Source organism: Desmodus rotundus, chromosome 2 (genome assembly GCF_022682495.2).
Source record: "Desmodus rotundus isolate HL8 chromosome 2, HLdesRot8A.1, whole genome shotgun sequence".
In the NCBI taxonomy this organism is placed as follows: Eukaryota; Metazoa; Chordata; class Mammalia; order Chiroptera; family Phyllostomidae; genus Desmodus; species Desmodus rotundus.
In genome coordinates, this window is record NC_071388.1 from 32,384,929 (window position 1) to 32,398,239 (window position 13,311).

General features: G+C 45.1%; 1 pseudogene; it reads left to right on the forward strand.

Annotated features, from left to right (window-relative positions):
* The first annotated feature begins 11,608 nt into the window (after positions 1-11,608).
* On the forward strand, positions 11,609-12,646 carry LOC112304852 (L-lactate dehydrogenase A chain pseudogene; annotated as a pseudogene).
* The last annotated feature ends 665 nt before the right edge of the window (positions 12,647-13,311 follow it).

Here is a 13,311-nt window from a genome sequence, read left to right on the forward strand (position 1 = left end):
CCACACAGATTACAAGTAAGTTCATCACAAAGAGATTAGTCATCATTGTATAGTTCAAACAGGGAGCCATCATGATTAGAGCTGTGCTTTAGGAAGACTGATCTTGCAAATACAGTACATGTAGGATGAGTGGTGTATGTGGGGAAGGAATACATTAGATAAGCTAGGATGTGCACACACTTGAAGGAGCTCGAGGGTATGTTGTTCTAGACTGCCTGTCTGTTTTGGGGCCAGGCAAGTTGTGGGACTGAGTGAAGGGGTTGCTATTTCCAAATGCTCTGAACCCTGTCTTCTTTATACACATCCAACAGCCACAAACTTCAGGAGAAGGACCCAGTGCTTCCCATCACCACACAGCACATGCAGCTAAAGCAGTAGTGTAAATGGAAACATTCTTGCTACCACAAATTAATCACCACCTAATTTGCATGGCCTGTTGATGAATTGTGCATATGGCCAAAAGTCCAGGGCAAAGCTTCTTTACTGATAGCTGGTGACAATTTTCCACTCGCTCTGGAAGAACATGAGCCCAAGATGCTTTACTTAAGCTTTACATCAAGCTTAGTGCTTGATGACCACTCAAGCCAATGGCAACAAAGGAAGAGGCTGGGATGCTTCTCACCTTCCATCCTTGGGCTCCAGGCTCCCACTCTGTGATGTCCAGGACTTGGCCAGCCACCTGTGTGCAAACTGTATTTATTTATGGGTCTGAATATACACTTCAACTAAACACCAATTTATCAAGTATCTTGGTGTGAAAAGGAAACATTTTTACTTCAGACTATAAAGACTCTGAAACCCATAGCACTCCATGGATTGCACTTAATTAATTATAATAAAATCCACTTGTAATGAAGGGAAATTAAATGAATAAGCACAAGTCTGTCTGACGTTGTACCCTCAGGAGTAACGTCATTGCTACTACAGTTGGTCACCATTATGATGCTGAAGCCAAAAGTGGCAGATGTCTGCTGAGAGAAAGAAGGGACTGGGAGATTCAGGGGTGATGGGTTGGCATCTCATCTCCCTGCTAAAGTGGATCTGGGTCTTCTTTTCTTAAAGAACTTAGGGCTTGGCTTCAAAAAAGACTATCAATAAGCTGGCCACTGATATATAGAGGAGCCTGTCACCTGATCTTAGCTTAGTGAATCTAGTTTCTTCCTATTTTTACAAGAAAAACCTTTAGTTTTATTTGCATGAAATGTGGAAGTGCCTGACTATCAGCTGGACACTAAACCCTATGGAAAATGAATGCCACTTGGAACACCATGATGGCCCAAGCCAGATCCATTGTGGGCAACACCTATGCACTCAGTCTGAGATGGAAAGAATTTTGAAGATTTTGGGGGGAGGAAAGTAACTAAGCCTAGATCTTTGGATGGTTGATGGAGAAACTTATCCTTACAGAGTTTTCCTAGAACTAGTAGGGCCTCCAGGGCTGGACCACAGCACAGAGAACCCAATGTTGCCAGTCCGCTTTCCCAGGACCACTATTGGATCAGGTACTCACAATTTGGGGCTCAACTGAGGCTTGAAAAATGATGGAACGAGAATGGGCTAAAACCTAGAATAGGGGGATGTGGGGAGGAACAGAGTTAGTTTTACAGTGTAGAGTCTCTGTAGACCATCGTGTGACATGCTTGAAAATTGCTGGACACTGTTCTCTCCATTTATTCTATAATTAGTCTGCATCATATTATAAGCCAATGCCTCCTTCTCCTTTCCATATTTATTCACGAATGAAATCTTTGCCATGGAAGATTCTAGTGACAATCTATATTAGAAAAAAAATTTAATCAGAAGAAGTGATAATAGTCAGAGGGATGTGAGGCCTGCATTCCCTGCCCACGGCCCTCTGGTGGGGTCCCTTCTCCTCTTCCTACCCTGCTGTGACAGAAGGAAGGCATCTTCCCATAATCTGTGAGACACTGTTGGAGATGGCAGTATGACCTCCTCCCTCAGGTATGCCTGTTCCACATTCTACAGGCCTGCGCTTGAGCTGAGGCCATGTCCCTGTCACCTGTAAGAGGAAGTAGTACCAGCCGGGAGTGGAAGGCTCTGGGAGACCAGAGCTCCCTTGGTGCTCAGCTGATTCAGCAACAGGCACTTTGTTCCCAAGAACTTGTTCATTGCAGTATCACTCTGTCCTCTCTCTGCACATAGGGACTTGCTGTGTCCAACTAACACCTCGGATTCCTTTACCCTGCTGTCAGACAATACATGGATGGAGGCAAGCCATTTGAAACCCCTGGGATTGTTTCTCCTTCAGGGTGAAGAACTTTTGCCACCAATAAGACTGACACTTCAGATCATGTGACTCAATTCTGGCCAGACCTCCGTGGGACTTCAAGGCAGCCATACAGTGCCCCCAGGGTTCCTCTGGGGCCCCTCAGCCTCAGCACTTAGTTGTAACTTTGAGTGCAAAATAGGAGCTGGGCTATGGGAAAACAGAGGTCTTTCCTAAGTTTCTCGGTGCTTTTATGTTAGCGTGTTGAAACAGAGGCAGAAAGTTGCTTCTGTGCTTTACAAATGAGAAAATGATGACTGAATGAAAGAACCTTGACCCCAAAAAGTGTGGGGTAGGGTACGGGCTTGGGGCTTGCTCTTCAGCTTTTAGGAAACTGTAGCTTCATTCTGTATCACAAGGGAGCGAAGATGGGGCACAGGGCCTGACTCCCCTGTGACTTTTCTCTTCTGCCGTGAAAAGGTCAGAGCTGAGGAGGGCAAGTATTTAAAGTGGTTTTCTGATGGGGAAGTTCTCTTCACTGTGAGGAGCACATTTATAAAATGGAAAAGAGTGAATGGCTGACTTAGCAGTAAGTCCTGCCCAGGGCTGAGCTGGCAGCAGCCGCAGGCTGGCTCCAGTCAGTGCCTCCACAAGGTGCTGTCAGACTTCTGATGGAGAAACGAGTGCCAGTTGGAGAGTGTCGCTCTCTCAGGAGGCTGAGAGATTAGTGCACGGCAGTGTTGGGTGAGGCTGGGGTGTTGCTGGAGTGTTGCTGGAGTGTACGCGGCATGGCAGGAGCAGCTGCCCTGAGGGGGCTTATGCTGTGGGGTTTGAGTTGAGGCCCGTCGATGTCTGAGGAATGTGGGTGGAGTATGTGGAGACGGTTTCTTGGCCATGGTGTGGTCTGGTGGGTTCGATGACCCTTTCACAGAAGGGCACCAGCTCTAGCAACCTCTTGCCCCTTCCTGGCATGCTTACTGTTGCCATTTAGCAAAGGAGCCTTGGTTACAGTGACTGTTGAACTCCAGCTACTTCCAGTGTGTGAGGGGCACAGGCTCCAAGTCTGTCATTAGCTCTCGCAGGACTCTGCTCATAGCAGCCTCTACCTCCCACTGTCCATCCCACCGCCTGCCTTCCCCTCTCCCCTTGTCTTTTCTGTCCACTTAATCCTATTTTACCTTTTTTCTCCATTTTCAAGTCTCTTTCTTTCTTTTCTGATTTGACCACTTTTGTCTTTCCAGGCTTTAAAGAGTGTTTTGGACAATTATTTTGTATGTGCGTGTCAAGAGTAAGGAGGCCTGTGTCCTAGGAGCTGCTCTGCCATTGGGCCAGCTGTATCACCTTGGACAAGTTACCTGGCCTCCAGTCTGCCATATGGCCTGTATGATTATTTCAGTTTTTGAATACATAATACTATGGTTCTAAAACTTGAAAATCCTACCTCTCATCCCCAGCCATGCAGTTTGCCACTCGGTAGGCAAACAAGGTCAAAGTGTCGTCTCCCAGAGGATAAACACACATACACGGAAATTAATGTTCTTTTCCTCCAATTCAAACCAATAGTAACACACATGCACATGGTTCAGCACCTTGCATTCTGCTTTAACATATTTCAGGACCTTTCTGCATCGGCACATAGACCTGCCTCCCTCTTTCTCCCGGGTGCTTAGTGTTCGATTGAACAGTCAGTCCTCTATTGGTGGACACTGAGGCTGTTTCCAGTCTTTTCTGTGCTTCAATGCTGTGGCGAACAACCTTGCTTATAGACCCCTGTGCCTGTGTGAGAGCAGATCTGTGCTATAAAGTCCCCAAAGTGGAATTTCTGGGTCAGACAGAAAGACAGAGACAAGCACATCCTACTGTATATATGACCTCGGAGAAGACAATTGGTTTATCTGTCCCTCACTTTCTTATTTGTAAAAAGGAGGGTTGGCCTAGGTGTTCTGCAGGTTCTTTCCACCTTGAGAGTTCCTGAGATTCAGAAGCTCCCCACTGGGAGGAGTTTGGCTATGAAGATGCCTCTGGCCTTTGTGATCTGCCCACAAACACAGTGTCCCTGGGTCCAGGCCACCAGGGCCAGCGGGGAGCCAAATTTCATTCTGTGCACAGCTAACAGAGCAGAACTTGAAGACACAAGTCCAAAGGTCAGGCCTGACTTCATTTGTCCTCAAATGATGTCTGTCTTCTGTTCTGACCTTTTACAGGTAGCTGCATCAGTAGGCATTTTGGTTCAATTTACAAAATTGAAGGGAATGAAAGGGCTAAACATACTTAAGATAAATGGAAGGGAGCATTAGCCAGAACACTGGGCATACAAGGACAGTAACGAGACATTTAGCTTATTATTCAACAGTATAATCAGCCAACCAATGCATGTTTGTTGGTATATTGACTAAACACAAGCCTGTCTGATGGTTTTGCTCTCACTGACTATTGGATTTTGTGGCTGCTAGGCTAAATCTCAGGATGGCCAGGGTCCAGGTATGAGCGTCCTGCATGTGCTCTGACGCTCTCTGCTATCATCAATCATCGTGAGCGTCAGACAATGTTTGATTTGCAAGACACTCTGGAATCATTCAAGCAAGCATCCAGCGTGCGTGCAGATGAGAAATGGAAACCAAAATGGGGAAGTCGCCAGGGCTGTGGCCACTCTGTGGTAGGTAGAGAAAGGTATTCAGAAGGCCCTGCCACAGGTCTTCCCAGTAGCATAGCTGGCATATGTGAGTGGCCCAACAATACATAGAAAATCAAATTGTTAGTAGGGGGGACAGGGGAACTCAGAGATCCAGGCAAAAGTCCTCAGGAACCTCTGCTAGAAGGAAGAGGATTAGTGAGGCTTTCAATCTCAGAAGGCCTAGATAGCCCTGGGCAGGTTGTGGAGTTACAAATGTGGGCACAGGGCAGGAACAAGGCAAGGACAAGATTCCATGAGGCACCCCATGTAGACAAGGCAGAAGTGCAGCTGTCAGAATTGGGGACCTAGCAAGAGTGATTTGATTTGGGGCAGTAGCTCTTTGTACCACCATGTCTTAGGGAAGTAAACTTGCAGATAGGAGTACTCCAGCTCAGAGTGGGGAGAAGTGAACCAGGAACCAGGTAGTTCTGATGACCCCCGCCTTGACAAATTCCCCTGAGATTCTTCCTTCTTCTCTCTGCAGGCCCACCACTGCCCTGGTTCAAACCCTCAGGTCCCTCTCTAGGACCAATGAATAGCAGAACTGGTGACCCCTTGTCCATCATTTCCTTCCTTAACCCGTTCTCCACCTGGCAGCCAGATCTGACGTGTCCCTCCTCTGCCTAAAACACTCAGTGACTCCTCACAGCTCCTCCAAGTGCTACATGAGGCTTTAGTGACTGGTCTCTCCTTCCTTTTCAGCCTCACCTCTTGCACTTTTGTGCTCCAGGAATGCTAAACTGCCATGGTATTTCTAGCCTCTGAATCTGTGTTTGCATTATTACCTTTGCTTAGAACTTCCCTCTCTACATTACTTACCTGGGTGATTTTTATTTTCAAAACTAAACTTTGGCTTTTTCTTCTCCAGAAAACCTCTCTTTCCCAAGAGTGACCTGATCCCCTTAATCCCTCAACTTTGGCTGTGTGTTCAAATGGAGAATTTTTAAAGCTATAGATGCCAGGGCCCCACTTCAGACCTATTAAATCAGTAGGTTTGTGGTCTGCATGCTGATGCTTTTAGCTGAGGTCATGATGTCTCAACAGGATTTACCAATGATCCAGAAAAAAATGTGTGTGTATTTCTATCATAATATGTGTTTATTGTACTCATTCTACCTTGTCTGCTTGAAAATTTTTAAATAAAAAATTGAGAAAAGAAATGATTAGTTCTGTCCAGCCTGGCCTGGCCATCTATCTTTTTACAAAGCTGCTGAGTGGTGCTTCTGCACAGAGCTGGTGAGGACTACCGCATGCATCACTTCCTGTGCTATTTGATGGTCTCTTTGTTTTAACTCTGACTTCTCTAGGAGACGGCCAGATCCTTGAGGGCTGGAGCCTCTGTCTTTTATACCTTTGCATCCCTCTGTCTCCCCAGCCCTAGCACGTGCCTGGCATGAAGTGTGTATTTAAATCCAGGATATATACATATAGCACATCTGACTTGTACTAACCATGTTTCAAGTGCTTCAGAGTAATATGTGCCTTACAGCTACCATGTTGGACAGCACAGGTATTTAAATACAACAAAGGACATTATTTTTTAATTTAAACATTTTTTTTTGCTGTTTAATTACAGTTGTCTGCATTTTCTCCCCACCCCTCCACCCCACCCCAGCCAAACCCACCTCCCTCCCCCTTGGTTTTGTCCATGTGTCCAAAGGACATTTTCTTTTGTGTTTGGATACTCATATTATTTCAGACTGCAGCCTGGAGATGACAAATCAGAATAAATAGTGAAAGTCCTTCTGAGTTTTACTTGCAAGACACTGAATCTTCTTCTTCCTTACTCTTGTTCCAACTTCATCAAAATGGGGCAATTATGTATTTTTAAAAACTATGACAGTCCAGTAATTAACTTTTTCACTCTCAATTTAACTTGAGCACAGCTTTCAATAAATCATGGCATGACAGCTCCAGACGCTACCCCTCAGTCACCACCCAAGGGAACACACAACTTCTGAAAGCCCCAAGCTCCCACCCAGATGAAGGCAAGAGTCCTGTGATCAGGCTGCCTTGCCATCTCTTTCCATGGTGAACACGTAGCTGCTTGCCCTGAATCTGCTGGAGGTGACCTCGTAACGCCTCCCAATGCCTCTTGAGCCAGCCGGCATCATCCCTCCTCTGCCATCCCAAGACTGGGGAATGGAATGGAAGCTGAGAATAATTAGTGACCTGTCTGAGGTCAGGCAGCAATTTGTCAACACTGATGGAACACAATCTGTTAGGCCCTGGGTGGCCTTTTGAAAATGCTCTGCCGTGCAAGCATTGTGCATTCCCAGTGTTTCCATAGAATGGTGCCCAGGATGATAATGACTAAATTCTCACCATGCTTAGTGCCTTACCTGATTTAATCTTCACAGCAGCTCTCTGAGGCTGTTACTCTTATTATCCCCACTTTACAGATGAGGAAACTGAAGCAGGGAGAGCTACATGGTTTGCCTAAGGTCACACAAATAAAAGATAAGGAGGAGTCAAACCCCAGCAGAGCCCAAACTCCTCACCGCACCACTGTGCACCTTTCAGACTTGGGTTGACCCACTTGCATTTTCTTCTTATCAAGGAATTAGATTCCGACTCTGTCTTCAGCATCTACTAGGGTGCCTGACACTAAATGCTCAATAATTATCTGTTGTCTGTCACCTGTTTGCTGCTGGTGATGTTCAACCTCAGGTCTAGAGCACAATTTAGGCTAAGGATTGCTCCACTTAGCACCTTTCATCCTGTATTTGAACTGACTTTGATTTGTGTCTTGCCTCCTGGTGTGCAGTTGACTTCTTGGTCTGCGGCCCCTCTGTAAACAATCTGAGTCCTGCTCTAAAGCCAGAGATGTGTTCACTCTCAACTCAGGCTCAAGACAGGTCTAATCTTGGCACGAGCACCACTGAGTTCCATTTCCCCACCTGCTGAGTGAGGAAAGTAGGCCAAATGACCTTGAAGGAGCACCAAGCTTCCCATCCTTTTGATCCTGGCAGGCTGGATGGCAGTGGGGGAGGAGTTGGGAGGTGGGAGTAGAATAGAGGCTTAGGTGACAAGATTTCTATGTGTAAGAGTGTGCACTGTGACAGCCATCATGGGTGGTGGCAGGGAGGAGAGCCTGGCATGGCTATCCATCCACTGGCCTTCAAAATCCAACCAGGTTCCCATTTTCCCTCCTCCTCCTGCCCGAGGCTCTAACCCAGGTCTGCCTGACTACAGGCTCCATTTGTTTCCACACTAGTTGATGGCAGCAGGCCTGTCCTGAGAAGTCACCCTGTGCTTCTCCACTCACCCACCAGTACCTCCTTTTCTGCATTAGAATAACTTCTCATGTGCCTGCAGCAGAATGCTAGGCCTAGAGACCACCAAGGGATTCTTTAGTGGTAGAGGGTGTCAAAAGGTGCAGTCTTGGGAGGGCCCTGGTGAAGCAGGGGTTCCCTTGTCAGGGAATCTGCAGCCCGGTTGCTCCTCCTGGGTAGGCTCAGATCCCAGTCCCAGAAGGTGTGCAGCCCTCACACACCAGGTCTTGGGCCTTCACACTCGTGTTTCCTGCTCTTGGTAGAAGTAAGTGGTCTCAGGAGTGAACACCTTGAACTTTTTGGGGAGATGCTGGAAAGCTGGGCTGTGGATAACGGTGAAATGCAGGACCGGCTAAACCAGGTTCACATGCAGGTTTTTTCCTTGCCTTTCATATCCTTTGTTTCTCAAATGAGAAATACTTCCATGATACCACAGAGTGATGTCTGACCAATTCTATCTCTCCAGGTTTTTTTGTCCTGGTCTCCGTCTTTCTCTGTCTCTCACTCTTCCTCTCTCTCTCTCTTTCTCTCTCTCCCACACACGTGCACACTACCAGGACCTAGATGTGAGGTCTTCAGTAAGAACCTGAGGAATATCATTCAGCTGTGAGAAAGAAGGAAATCCTGCCACTTGCAATGATATGGATAAAACTGGAAGGCATTATGCGGAGATAAGCCCGACAGAGAAAGACAAACACTTCATGGTATCATTTACGTGTGGAATCTAAAACAAAATCCAAACTCACAGAAACAGTGGAAAAGTGGTTGCCAGGGGCTGGGCTGGGAGGTGGTGCTGGGGAAGAAATAGAGAGAGGTTGGTAAAAGGGTACAAACTTTGAGCTGTAAGATGAATATGGTCTGAGGAGCTGAAGTATAATGGTGATGATAGTTGATAACACTACTATATAATTCAAATTTGTTAAAAGAGAGTGGAACTTATGTGTTCTCACAAAAAAAGATAAATATGTGACGTGATGGATGTGTTAATTAGCAAGATGTTGGAATCTTTTCACAATGCATACGTATATTAATGCACAACATATACTTTAAATATCTGACAATTTTATTTCTCAATTATACCTCAATAAAGCCAAAAAAAAAAAAGGAAAAGAAAAAATGGACACAAGGGGCAAGCTTCTCACAGGATTTAATGTCACCCTTCCCAACCTGATTAAACAAAGCCATCTGGAGACTTTCTCCCAGGGACTGTTACTCTTTAACTCCCTCCAAGGCACAGGTCCATGGTGCTAAATGCAGAGTGACATTTAGTCAACCGAGTAACATCAGCCCTGAGAGTTGAAGGCCTTGACGGAACAGCCAGCTTTTACCTCAAGCATTAATGGACACAATGTGGTCTGTGGAACATTTACATGGTGCTTTACATGGTCAGGGGCTATCCATCCTCTCCAGGGACCTGCTGGTCAGTCAGGGTATAGACTGCAAACAGGCCCCTCCCTCACTACCTCTAGTAGTTCAATCTTCAAAGGACTTCAGCACTTTCATTCTCTTCCCACAGAGACAAGTGAAGTGAGGAGACACAGACACATCCTGCCTGAGAGACACAGCGAAGTCACTCTACCAGGCTGAGGAAGTGGCGGGCTGGAGATGGAGGCAGGCCCTGGGCGCCGAGGAAAACAGATGAGGGCAGTCTGCCACAGCCTGGGCTGGGTTTCTGGAGGAGGTCACCCAGAGCCAAGTCTGGAAGGTGAGAAGGAGCCAGCCAGCCCATTCCCAGCACAGCAAACAAGTGTGCAGATGCGGTTGCTGCAGGGTCAGGCAGGACACACGTGTCTAGAGATGAGCTACAGCCCCAGGAAGAAGCTGGCCGTAGAAAGTCTTGTGTGCTGTGATAGACAGCTTGGACTTCATCCTGTAAACAATGAACTTCTGGTAGAGAGTTTTAATGAAGGCAGTAATATGGACAAACAATCGTAGTGGATAACATTTATTGTATGCTTTCATATCTAAGGCATGGTTCTAAGTGCTTTCTTTGTATGTATGTATGTATTAACTTATTTAATATTTACAACAGCCCTATAGGCCATCTACTAAATTTTTCCCACTTCACAACTGAGAGAATTGAAGCATGTAGTGACCCTACAGTTATGGAGCTCCTAAATTATGGAGCTGGGATTTGAACCTAGGAAGTTTGGTTCCTGAACCAAATCTCTTAGGCACTCTGCCATTATTTATAATTTTATAGCCATCTTTTTTTCAAAATGGATTTTAGGTGATTTATAACAAAACTACATATATACAGAATAACAAATTAAAATGAAATTTAAAATGAAAGAGAGCACAGAAACATAGAAAAGCAAGGATATATTTATAGCAAGTTCAAAGACTGGCAATCACAGATTTTAAGCTCTAATCTCCCTAGAGCTTTCTGACAAGAAGAGTGCAGACTGTGCCAGCATGCAACCTTCTTATTCCTTGTTCAGTAAGGGGAGCTGGAGAGACACGCTGCTCCCTTGTACTGAATTCTAGAAGGAAATTTGTTGTGTAATCCCTGATATTAACTGTGATATAAGATACCAAGTGTATTAGTTTCTAGGGCTGCAGTAACAAATTACTGCAAATTTGTGGCCTAAAACTACAGAAATTTATTTTCTCAGTTCTGGAGGCCAGAAGTCCAGATCAGGGTGTTAGCAGGGCTGGTTCTTTCTGGTGGGCTTCAGGGACAATCTGTGCCTCTCTCTTGGCTGCTGATGGCTGCAGGCCTCTCTCCTAGCTTCTTGGCATTCCTTGGCTTATAGATGCACCACTCCAATCTGCCTCCGCCTTCACATGGCCTTCCACTCTGTGTCACAAAACTCCCTCTCCTTTCTTTTGTAAGGACACCAACCATTGGATTAGAGCACAGCCTAAATCCAGGATGATCTCATCTCAAGATCCTTAACTTATTTACCTCTGCAAAGACCCAGTTTCCAAGTAAGTCATGTTCATAGGTTTCAGGGGTTAGAATTTGGACATATCATTTTGGGGAGCCACTCTTCAGCTCACTACACGAAGCATTTAACAACAATTCTTCAAAGTAATTAGAAGTATTTTTAATGGATGTTTCTTACAGTTATAGAAGACAAGGATAGATTTTTTTATTGCAATTCAGCCCACTCAGGATAGGTAACTCCATTTAATTGCACCATCAACAGTTTATCCATCCTCTGGTCCCTGAGTAGAATGTCTTGTGAGTGGTCATTTGGTGGAAAGAACTTCCTTGTAGGTAAAGTGACAAATGACAAATTGACTCTCAAGTGACAAATAGGACTCTCAATATGAAACAGAGTTTTGGCCAGCACCCAGCCAAAATGAATATTGGTGGGAGGCTGCCTGATCTAGTAAAGAAGTTTCTGGTACCTGAGCCACTGCTGCCAAGTCTGGATCCAGTGCCATGTGCCACCGACACACATCTGCCGCACACACCTGATTCCTTTTGGTTCTAAGTCCAATATGGCAACTTTCAAGGATCATGATTGTGAATCTTCTTAAGGAAGAACAAACCCCCCAGAATGAGATTACAGTCATTGGGGTTGGTGCTGTTGGGATGGCCTGTGCCATCAGTATCTTAATGAAGGACTTGGCAGATGAACTTGCTCTTGTTGATGTTGTGGAAAACAAATGAAAGGGAGAGATGATGGATCTCCAACATGGCAGCCTTTTCCATAGAACACCAAAAACTGTCTCTGGCAAAGACTACAATGTGACTACAAACTCCAACCTGGTTATTATCACAGCTGGGGCATGCCAACGAGAGGGAGAAAGCTGCCTTAATTTGGTCCAGTGTAACATGAACATGTTTAAATTCTTCATTCCTAATGTTGTAAAATACAGTCCCAACTGCAAATTGTTTATTGTTTCCAATGTAGTGAATGTCTTGACCTACATGGTCAAGAAGATAAGTGGCTTTCCCAAAACCGTGTTATTGGAAGTGGTTGCAATCTGGATTCAGCCTGGTTCCATTACTTAATGGGGGGAAGGCTGGGAGTTCACCCACTAAGCTGTCATGGAGACTTGAGTGTGCCTGTGTGGAATGGAGTGAATGTTGCCTGTGTCTCCCTAAAGACTCCGTGCCCTGATTTAGGCAGTGATGCAGATGAGGAACAGTGGAAAGAAGTTCACAAACAGGTGGTCGACAGTGTTTATGAGGTGATCAAACCAAAAGGCTACACATCCTGGGCCACTGGACTGTCTCTGGCAGATTTAGCAGAAAGTATAATGAAGAATCTTAGGCAGGTGCATCCAATTTCCACTATGATCAAGGGTCTCTATGGAATGAAAGAAGACGTCTTCCTTAGTGTTGCTTGCATCTCGGGACAGAATGGAATCTCAGATGTTGTGAAGGTGACTCTGACACTGGAGGAAGAGACCTGCTTGAAGAAGAATGTACATATACTGTGGGGGATCCAGAAAGAGCTGCAGTTTTAAAGTCTTCTAATGTTCCACCTTGCTTTTTAGGCTACAATAGGATTTTAATTGGAGATTGTGCATCTTGTCACTTTTATCTGATCTATAACTAAAAACATCAATTTCCTAAAGATAGAAATAGTAATGGTTCATAAAACCCTGCATCTCTATCCTGATGCTGGATGGTACTTACCTTGTGTGGTCCTAACCTGGTTAGTGTGAAACAGTTCCACTTCCTCAAAGGCACCACGGCCAATGTTATACACACTACAGTTGCCCTTCAAACTACATGTGTGTTCACTGTGTGTTACATAACTTGTGGTTCCTTTACCCAATGTACCTAGTCCAACTTTTTTCTCTCCAGTCAATCACATCCTGGAATCCAATGTATAAATCCAATATTGCGTGTCTTGTGCATAACTGTTCTTAAGGATCTTATTTTGTGTACTATATGAATCAGATTATTGTGCATTGCCATATAATGTGAAAAGAAAGTGAACATATCCATAATGCAGCCAACTATCCAAGTTTAATACCAACTAAAACACCAAATAAACCTTGAACAGTGAAAAAAAAAGAAGTTTCTAATTAGAGGTATATGTAAGAATCACCAGAGGAGATTTTGCAAAGTGCCCAAGTCACACCCAAGGTCAATGAAGCAGGATCTTGGACATTTAATGTCCTTTCTTTTGTGTTGACTTTTTAATGGGACTCTCCATTTGTGATGGAAT